The 11,622-nt window shown below is 43.3% G+C and overlaps 1 pseudogene; it reads right to left on the minus strand.

The window, feature by feature from the left end:
• Positions 1-5,673: 5,673 nt before the first annotated feature.
• LOC128468669 (uncharacterized) lies at positions 5,674-5,792 on the minus strand (annotated as a pseudogene).
• Positions 5,793-11,622: the final 5,830 nt, after the last annotated feature.

Here is an 11,622-nt window from a genome sequence, read left to right on the forward strand (position 1 = left end):
TGCCCCATTTTCAAAGCACCCCTCGGCTTTGAGTATTTACCCCAGCGTGTACTGGTGATATGCAAATGACAGATCCCATGGAACTCTGGGAAAGGAGTCCTCTAAAGACGTTGTCCTCCAATAAAAGGGAAAGCATGAGCTGTGCCCCCAACTTAATGCCCCTCCATACAGTCTCACGCATGCAAGTACTTGTCTGACCGGCAATGGGCAGATTTTATGGGGTATATAAGGCCTATTTCACTCATCAGTCCAGTCAGATACCCGATGAAAGATATTGGCACCAACTAAAGCCACATGGCTGTTTTAGGCTCTTTTCCTGCGCTAAAGGTAGCCAGTAAAAGAAATGTCGAAATGAACAGAAGAGCACTTTATATAGTATCTGTATATAGTTTTTCACACGATTGTACTGATTTTTTGCACAGAACATGTGGGGTTTTTTTGTATTTTGAATATTTTACTTTCATCATTCGGTACAAAGATTTTCGACACTGAAGAGCCAAGGTGAAGCTGGGTCCCCTAAAAAGGCCCTTTTTTTCTGGTGCGGAGGGGAGTTAGGTGGCTCTTCTGAGCGCCCCCCTCCGCTAGCGACTGTTCCTGTGGTCCCAACCCTTGCAGGAACGGACCAAGAAGATCTGGCCGCAGATCTGACCACAATCAATACCCCATGGACATGGTTAGGGTAATGCACTCTGTGGAGGTATATGTAACCTGATGTCAGGTCCCCACCGCGGTACTTCCCATACCGCGTCCTCCTTCCAACCCGCACAGCCAACATGGTGACGCACAAAGAGGGGTCCGGCGTGGCAGACCGACTCACTCCCAGGCGTTGGCGGTGCCTCAATCTCCTTCCCGGCACCGCGGTCCTCAGGACGGCCGGAGCACAAATGCAGGACAGTCCCAACAGAGAGGGAGAACACGTTCTGTCTCTCGCACGCCCTCTAGTGGCGCGCATACAAGAGCACTTCTTAAAAGCACAGTAGGCGGCATTCCCAGGTGTATAAAATTATGTTCATCTTGACATCAGAGGGAGTTCCCCTCCCTCCTTCCTAAAAAATCTGTGTCCTTTTGTATACGCAGTGCTCAGTTATACTGTTCCTTCTGCATATACACTTCAGTGCTTCCTTACGTTTGTTTCATTGGATATTGACCCTTCGTTGCCTGAACCGACCTCTGCTAATCCTGACTTCTACTACTAAACCCGACACCGGAACATTAGGTGAATCTCACACGGGGAGCCACTTTTGTACGTTTGACGGAACGGGTTTCTATTTATACCGTACATCTTGTGCCTGTAAAGTCATTCCAGCTGGTCAGGGAAGACGGTTTTTGACCCCCAGCTTTTATTATTTATATTAGTAATTCTGTTTAATAAATAATCCGTCTGCGAGAAGTCACCCCTGAGGGAACAGATCAGATATATATGTATGTATATATGTATATCTATGGGGGCATGCAAATCACCCATTCCCTTATCCTATGGATAATGAGCCATCTGGTCTATAGGGCCTCTGGGCCTCCTATTTCCTGATATTCCCACTTTACTAACCAACATCTGTGTCAAATTATCTCTTTCCTTAATTAACAAGGTGTGTGCCAAGCGCATCCTCCCCACTGAACCGGATCAAAAACACGTTTCATCAGCCAAGGGATACAAAAGCAATTTTAACAAACCCAAAGGGACTGTCTGAAAAGCAGGTAGCCAAATTACCAAGATCTACAAGCGGTCATAAAAGCCTTTCAAACCAAACACCTGGACTACCTTCAGTCCAGTGGTAGCTATGGGGACTTTATATACTTTCAATAAGCCCCCATCACACAGGGTTCAGACACTGGTGTTTCTGCAATAACTAAATCAACTACCCAATAGCATCCAGCTTGGGTTCCCCTCTGCCCCTAAGGATGAAATTCACCCCTCTCTCACAACACACAGGATACGGATATGAGCAGCCACTTATTACTTCTTATATCTTATTACTCCCACCCTTCCCATTGCAAACGTGGACGAAGGGAGCAAGTTTTGCAACCCTACATGCCTCCTCTCCTACCCAACCACACATTCCTCCTCTCCTACCCAACCCTACATGACACCTCTCCTACCCAACAACACATGATTCCTCTCTTACCCAACCCTACATTCCTCCTCTCCTACCCTACCCGCTGCTCCCACTGATTTTGTGCCCATTACTGCCCGCTCCCGCAATGTGTGTGTTCCACTCCCGCAATGGGGTTCAATCCAGCCCACTCCCACCACATAGGTGGTCAATCCCGCCCACCCCCTTACCTGAACTGCAGATTTCCCGCGCAGTCCTGCAAGCCCCACATACTTCTATCCATACTCACATGCTTCTTCAGCCCACCATACCTCTTCTCCTACCTAATCCCACCTTCATCCACTCCTACCCAACCAAGACATACCTCACACCCTACCCAAACCACCATATCTCGTCTTCTAATCAACCCACCATACCTCTTCTCCTACCCAACCCCACATGCTTCCTCTCCTACTCAACCACACATGCATCCTCTTTAATACAAACTACTATACCACCTTTTCTACCCAACATCACATACCTCCTCTCCTAACCAACCCCACATACCTCCTCCCCTGCTCATACTCTCCTAACTAACCCCACATACCTCCTCCCCTGCTCATACTCTCTTAACCAACCCCACATACCTCCTCTTCAACCCGCCTTACCTCCTCTCCTATCGAATCCCACATACCTCCACTCCAACCCTACCCACCATACCTCTTCACCTACCCAACCCCACATACCTCTTCTCTAACCAAACCCACCATACCTCCTCTCTAACACAAACCCAGATTTCTTCTCTCTTACCCAACCACACATAAATTCTCTCCCACCAAACCCACCATACCTCCTCTCCTACCCAAAGGTGTTTGATGGAGTTGAGGTCAGGGCTCTGTGCAGCCGGTCAAGTTCTTCCACCTCAAACTCATCCAACTATATCTTTATAGAGCTTGCTTTGTGCGCTGGGGCTCAGTCATACTGCAATAGAAAATGGTTATCTCCAAACTGTCCCCACAAAGGTGGAAGCTGAGCATCGTCCAAAATGTCTTGGTGCTGAAGAATTAAAACATTCTCCCGACATCCGCCAAACCCAGACTCGCCTGTCGGACTGCCCAGCTAGAGAAGTGTGATTGGTCATTCCACAGAACATGTTACCACGGCCCCAGAGTCCAACTCCAAGCGTCCTATCCCAGCGCCATGCCTCCTATCCCAGTGCCACAACTCCTATCCCAGCTCCAAGCGTCCTATCCCAGCGTTGCGCATCCTATCCCAGCTCCAAGCGTACTATCCCAGCGTTGCGCATCTTATCCCAGCTCCAAGCGTACTATCCCAGCGCCGTGCATCCTATCCCAGCTCCAAGCGTCCTATCCCAGCGCCGTGTATCCTATCCCAGTGCCGCGCCTCCTAACCCAGCTCCAAGCATCCTATGCCAGCGCTATGCGTCTTATCCCAGCGCTGTGCCTCCTAGCCCAGCGCCATGTGTCCTCTCCCTGCGCCGTGCATCCTATACCAGCATCAAGCATCCTATCCCAACTCTATGCATCCTAACCCAGCACCACGCATTCTATCCCAGCGCCACGTGTCCTATCCCAGCACCATGTGTCCTATCCCAGCACCTCGCATCCTATCCCAGCGCCACGCACCCTTTCCCAGCTCCATGCGTCCTATCCCGGCGCCGCACGTCCTATCCCAGCGCCGGGCCTCCAATCCCAGCACCGGGCCTCCTATCCCAGCACTGAGCCTCCTGTCCCAGCACCACGGATCCTATCCCAGCGCTGCGCCTCCTATCCCAGCGCCACGCACCCTTTCCCAGCTCCATGCGTCCTATCCCGGCGCCGCACGTCCTATCCCAGCGCCGGGCCTCCAATCCCAGCACCGGGCCTCCTATCCCAGCACCGAGCCTCCTGTCCCAGCACCACGGATCCTATCCCAGCGCTGCGCCTCCTATCCCAGCGCTGCGCATGCACTCTCTTGTGGTTAGTGGAGCTCTGCTTGGTTAATATTGTTGCTAGTTGACATGCGGCTTGCGTATACCACTGAGATAAGCACGAACCCTTTTCCCCCATGTTGAACACATCGCTGGAGCGACAGTCTGCAGAAAACCATCTGCTATTCATCTGAGGCACCCCTGCATGTAATCAGACACAGGTGGGAATGATCTGTTTTTTATCCTAGTATGCAGACAGATCAGGGCTGCGATGTCCTTAATTTCTGGGAGTTGTTACCTGGGATGTTGTTGGCCAACCTGACCCCTATCTTTGTTTTCTTGTGATTTCCTGTGCACAGATTCTCTTCTAGATTATGATGAGCTCTCCTATCCCCTGGACACCCCATCGTTAATGGTAAATAATTGCAAACGTTCCTGCGCTTAACAAATATCTGAATAAATGCTCATGAGGTCGGACGCAAGGAAAGATCTTATACCCAGAGAGACCAGCCTTCCTTTATTTAACTTAAAGAGCGGAATTAGAAATGTCTCATAAATCAGACACTGTCGGGATTGGAGGGCCAGAGCCGAACGCTCTTCGAACCGGTCATATAACTCCTGTCGTTTCACTAAAGAGAAAACACTCTTCATATTAACATTTTACAGACAATGTGCAGATCTTGACCTCGTTGGTCCAAAGATGGTGGAATATTAGGTAGGTATATAATGTGTAACTATTGCCCCATCTAGAATTACAGCTGCCATTGGTGGGGTAGCTTCCAGAAGGTCCCCGGGGCCTCCACAGTCCCTCGTACCTACTTTCAATATCGATGCATTGTTTTTAATGCCAGGACTTGTGACAGGGGGCTAGGGTGAGTTCAATGTAAGAGCCATGATGGTCGTGGGAGCCTTGGCCCTAAGTTGATACTGTGTCGAGAACTTTCTGATCGAGGCCCAGAAAAAGAGTTATACGTCTGAGTGTAGTCACTGCCCTGAGAACATCCAAAATAAAGAAGCAGAGGCTCAGCACTTCAAATGATAAGGTGAGTTTATTTCACACAGGCAACGTTTCGACACACAGGTCTTTCTCAAGCCTTAGAAATATTAGTGCACACATTCAAGTTTTTATGCAACAGCAAGTGATTAAGGGGTCGGACACACCCGATCCTACATAACAATTTAAAGTGACAGTGCAAACTGACCAGTCTATATATAAAGTGACAAAGATAGCCAGTCAATGTGTATATATAAATAAATAACATTATATAAAAAATAAGAATAAATATGAAGGCGAAGTGATAAATATACTACAAATATATATATATGTATCTATCTATTATATAAAAAAGTGTACACAAGTTTAAAATCAACACTGTACTACAAATACAGACACTATATGATCTAAAGATATTACTGTAACAAAACTGTGGTATGATAATATACAATATTAAAGATCGGTCTGTCAACGCAGCGGCACAGATATTATATAATCTCAAAATTTACAAAGAGGCATTAAATAAACCTACAGGGCCAGCTACGTCCCGGAATAACCATCAGCCGAGCTAAAATAAGGAGAATCTAAAAGAGATAAAGGATAATGGTTAAGTTAATAAATAGGAATATCTTTATATAAAAGTATATATTTCCAAAATAATTTGATTCCCAATCATCCTAAATGTCTCATATTAGGGCAAGGCCTTCACACAAGTTAACAGCCTATGACACTTGGTATTTCCAAGTAGTCTCCCATCCACATACTAACCAGGGCCAGCCTTGCTTAGCTCCCAAGATCTGTCAAGATCGGGTGTATTCAGGATAGTATGGCCATAGGCTCACAAGAATGGCATTAAATCCAGTTCCCTATTAAGTCCATTTGGAAATAATGTATCCAATTCATAAATCCACCATGCTTCACGTTGTTTTAGAATATTAACTCGATCACCCCCTCGGTTAGGTCTAGATATCTGTTCAATAACACGAAATTTAAGGTCCGTCAATTTATGTTTCAACTCATCAAAGTGGGATGGGACCAGTAAATCCAATTTTCTTAATTTGATGGTGGATTTATGTTTGGAAAATCTATTTTTGATCTTCTGTGTAGTTTCTCCTACATATAAAAGGTTACAAGGACATGTGAGTATATAAACTACATAGGATGATTCACATGTATAATGGGATTTAAGATTGTACCATTTATCTTTCTGTGGATGTTTAAATCTGTCCCCCTTCAATATATCAGGACAGGCCACGCAACCTAAACATGGAAAAAAAAATTAAACCCATAAACCGCTGTGAGTTATCACATTTAACATTTTTAAGTTCAGCGTGGACCAATTGATCCCGAATAGTACCACCCCTTCTATATGCCATAAGAGGGGGCGATGTAAACTCCTTTATCATTGGGTAGCCATCAGATAATATATGCCAATGTTTTCTAAAAATCTTTGTAACATCTTTGCTATGGGTACCAAAAGTGGACACAAAAGCCAGTCTGTTCTGAGGAACCCTATGTGTTTTAGATAACAAATCCACTCTAGATGTTTCCTTAACCGATCTATATGTATCATTCAATAAGTTTGGGGGATAACCCCTATCTAAAAACTTTTTTGACATGTCTTTAAATCTCGTTTCTTGTGTCTCCTCATCAGAAACAATACGTTTTACTCTAATAAATTGACTTTTTGGTAATGATTTTAACAATCTTTCTGGTGTGTCCGACCCCTTAATCACTTGCTGTTGCATAAAAACTTGAATGTGTGCACTAATATTTCTAAGGCTTGAGAAAGACCTGTGCGTCGAAACGTTGCCTGTGTGAAATAAACTCACCTTATCATTTGAAGTGCTGAGCCTCTGCTTCTTTATTTTGGATTTATTGAGGGACTTGGTGGTACCCTGGCTCGTGCACCATTTCACTGCTGAGTGCTGCATTCCAACCTCTCTTTTTGTGTATGCCCTGAGAACATAACTTCTTCCGTCTACTCTTCAGAGAAACACATCGAGATTACGCCTGATTATATGGTAAAAAGGGTTAAAAACCCGGACCCTCCTTGGGGTCGTCCAAAGTGTCAGGTTTAATCTGTACATCAGGCTGGTGACACTGCTAGCAAATGCATAGGTAAAGCATATAACGACCTGAAGCAAGGTCTGCAGATGAGAGGCATTGAGCCCACGTTTCTACCCATGCAGCTATCCCTGACATTTTGTTGCGCTCGTTACATTTGACAGTTAGGTATTATCATGGATTTCTGTGTTATATTTCTATATTTGGCCATATTTTATTGCATATTCCATATATTATTGTTCCAGAATATTAGAAATACTCATTGGTGCCATTTCCACGCAGCCTATCCCGGAGCTGTTTCCACTCCAGTGTGAAAGGCTGTTTTATTTTATTGAGTATTGTGGTATCATCCTGTGCCAATACTAACGATTCAACGCGTTTCGCGCCTTGACTGGTGCTTGGTGATAAGCTTAACTAGGACTATACGCTAGTCAAGATGCAAAACGCGTTTAAGAGTCTCTGCTTCCTTCCCGATGTCATGGTTACTATTGGCACTTTATTGGAGTCGCTGAGCGTGCAAAGTCTTTCCATTTGTTCCTTGTTGGTGAAGGTTGAGGGAACATCTGATGACTCCGGCACCTGGCTCATATTGACGGACCCAGCTGGATTGTTGCTGGTTCTGGGGTTGATCTGATGTATGCTCAGCGCGGTTGTTCTTTTTTGTATTATAGCCCAGAGCTGGAAGATTACTTTAAAATGGAATCTGGGGTGATTTTTTAAAAGCCTTTTTAACATTATATTAACGGCACACAGGGGAGAAGGATAAGAGATTGGAACACAGAAACATGTTTTATGTAGAAGAGTCCAAAAAGTTTCAGACAAAGGACTAAGATGCAATGAAAAAGATTTGTACCCTTAATAGGGAAGCGTCCTCAGAAACAAACCGAGACAGAAACGGAAACAAGAGAAATATTTCTATCGCTTTCGGTTATTTTTAAGGTCGCATTAAATGAAATAGCTTTTGGGGATAGTTAGAATCTCATTCTTTACGGGAAATAACGTTGATGGTTTTTAAGGTAAAAACAACAAAAAAAAAACAGAAATGTTGACAACAAATTTGCTTTTAATCCTTTTTGCTATTTTGCAGAGGGTTCTTGGGATAGACAGAAAGCAGAACAGAAATCTCACTGCAGATCATACTCCTTTTAATTAAATATTAATTTCCTGCAAACCAAAAGGGTTTTATTTGATTTTAGTTCATGATTATCGTAGACAGCGGCGCTTCTTTTCAATTTATTTTATGTATCATATCAGACAATGTTTCCGTTTATGATTTAGTCTCAATTATAGACCAGAGCAGATCATTTTCTCATTCAGGTTCCTTCCTTGTATCTGTATAGACCAGGGGTGGAACTGGTTTTAATGGAAGCTTCTTCACTGGATATTATAGACCAGAGCAGATCATTTTCTCATTCCAGTTCCTTCCATGTATCTGTATAGACCCCGGGGTGGAACTGGTTTTAATGGAAGCTTCTTCACTGAATATTATAGACCAGAGCAGATCATTTTCTCATTCCAGTTCCTTCCATGTATCTGTATAGACCCCGGGGTGGAACTGGTTTTAATGGAAGCTTCTTCACTGGATATTATAGACCAGAGCAGATCATTTTCTAATTCAGGTTCCTTCCATGTATCTGTATAGACCCCGGGGTGGAACTGGTTTTAATGGAAGCTTCTTCACTGGATATTATAGACCAGAGCAGATCATTATCTCATTCCGGTTCCTTCCATGTATCTGTTTAGACCAGGGGTGGAACTGGTTTTAATGGAAGCTTCTTCACTGGATATTATAGACCAGAGCAGATCATTTTCTAATTCAGGTTCCTTCCATGTATCTGTATAGACCCCGGGGTGGAACTGGTTTTAATGGAAGCTTCTTCACTGGATATTATAGACCAGAGCAGATCATTTTCTAATTCAGGTTCCTTCCATGTATCTGTATAGACCCCGGGGTGGAACTGGTTTTAATGGAAGCTTCTTCACTGGATATTATAGACCAGAGCAGATGATTTTCTAATTCAGGTTCCTTCCATGTATCTGTATAGACCCTGGGGTGGAACTGGTTTTAATGGAAGCTTCTTCACTGGATATTATAGACCAGAGCAGATCATTTTCTAATTCAGGTTCCTTCCATGTATCTGTATAGAGCCCGGGGTGGAACTGGTTTTAATGGAAGCTTCTTCACTGGATATTATAGACCAGAGCAGATCATTTTCTCATTCCAGTTCCTTCCATGTATCTGTATAGACCCCGGGGTGGAACTGGTTTTAATGGAAGCTTCTTCACTGGATATTATAGACCAGAGCAGATCATTATCTCATTCCGGTTCCTTCCATGTATCTGTATAGACCAGGGGTGGAACTGGTTTTAATGGAAGCTTCTTCACTGGATATTATAGACCAGAGCAGATCATTTTCTAATTCAGGTTCCTTCCATGTATCTGTATAGACCCCGGGGTGGAACTGGTTTTAATGGAAGCTTCTTCACTGGATATTATAGACCAGAGCAGATCATTTTCTAATTCAGGTTCCTTCCATGTATCTGTATAGACCCCGGGGTGGAACTGGTTTTAATGGAAGCTTCTTCACTGGATATTATAGACCAGAGCAGATGATTTTCTAATTCAGGTTCCTTCCATGTATCTGTATAGACCCCGGGGTGGAACTGGTTTTAATGGAAGCTTCTTCACTGGATATTATAGACCAGAGCAGATCATTTTCTAATTCAGGTTCCTTCCATGTATCTGTATAGAGCCCGGGGTGGAACTGGTTTTAATGGAAGCTTCTTCACTGGATATTATAGACCAGAGCAGATCATTTTCTCATTCAGGTTCCTTCCATGTATCTGTATAGACCCCGGGGTGGAACTGGTTTTAATGGAAGCTTCTTCACTGGATATTATAGACCAGAGCAGATCATTATCTCATTCCGGTTCCTTCCATGTATCTGTATAGACCCCGGGGTGGAACTGGTTTTAATGGAAGCTTCTTCACTGGATATTATAGACCAGAGCAGATCATTATCTCATTCCGGTTCCTTCCATGTATCTGTATAGACCCCGGGGTGGAACTGGTTTTAATGGAAGCTTCTTCACTGGATATTATAGACCAGAGCAGATCATTTTCTAATTCAGGTTCCTTCCATGTATCTGTATAGACCCCGGGGTGGAACTGGTTTTAATGGAAGCTTCTTCACTGGATATTATAGACCAGAGCAGATCATTTTCTAATTCAGGTTCCTTCCATGTATCTGTATAGACCCCGGGGTAGAACTGGTTTTAATGGAAGCTTCTTCACTGGATATTATAGACCAGAGCAGATCATTTTCTAATTCAGGTTCCTTCCATGTATCTGTATAGACCCCGGGGTGGAACTGGTTTTAATGGAAGCTTCTTCACTGGATATTATAGACCAGAGCAGATCATTTTCTAATTCCGGTTCCTTCCATGTATCTGTATAGACCCCGGGGTGGAACTGGTTTTAATGGAAGCTTCTTCACTGGATATTATAGACCAGAGCAGATCATTATCTCATTCCGGTTCCTTCCATGTATCTGTATAGACCCCGGGGTGGAACTGGTTTTAATGGAAGCTTCTTCACTGGATATTATAGACCAGAGCAGATCATTATCTCATTCCGGTTCCTTCCATGTATCTGTATAGACCCCGGGGTGGAACTGGTTTTAATGGAAGCTTCTTCACTGGATATTATAGCCCAGAGCAGATATCTGTATTACAGGAATTTATTTGCTTTCCCTTCATTGTGTAAATAATTTATTAATTCATTTTATATCACGTTCCTATATATATAGCATTAATATAAAACATTATAACTCAGCACTGACGTGTTTATTCCTCCACGTGGCAAAGTTTCAATCTTTTCCAAGCTATAACAGGGGTGGAATAAACACGTCATTTCACTGAGTGCAGGGTTTTAGTGTTTTATTTTAATTTTGTCGCTTCGGATCGGGGGGCGTGCTGCTCGGACACGAGAGTTTGAGTGCTGCCTAAGACGAGGATTGTTCATATATACATTGTATATCTCACTATATGTCACATAGCTTTGCCATTTCAATTTAATTTGCCTGGATGCCCCCGCGCAGATAATCACGTTTATCGGGGGAACATTTAACTATTTGTGTCTCACTGAGCAGGATAGAGCAGTATTTTCATTTCATTTCATTTTATTGGCATGACAGCGGAGAGCAGAATATGAGCTTTTCTTTATTTTTCTGTATTTGATATTTTTAGATTTTTTTTATGATTTCAGCCGTCAGCTCATTTTTGTTTTTTCTTTGTTTATTATGCTCTTGCCTATCACCGTATTCTGATTTAAATTGCATTATTATTACTACTATACATTATTATTTGTTATATCCCAGCCCAGTGTTTTATTTTTTTAAACTCAGTCTGTGTCACTATGTTTATTGCAGATCAGGATATTACATCATCTTCATTTTCCTGTATTTGATATATTTAGGTTTTGTATGATTTTACCCGTCAGCACATTTTTGTTCTTTCTTTGCAAATTGCGTTCTTGCCTATCGTTGTATAATGATTCAAATGTTTATTACTACTATTAATAATAATTATTTATTATTATA

This window comes from Spea bombifrons, chromosome 1 (assembly GCF_027358695.1).
Source record: "Spea bombifrons isolate aSpeBom1 chromosome 1, aSpeBom1.2.pri, whole genome shotgun sequence".
Classification (NCBI taxonomy): Eukaryota; Metazoa; Chordata; class Amphibia; order Anura; family Pelobatidae; genus Spea; species Spea bombifrons.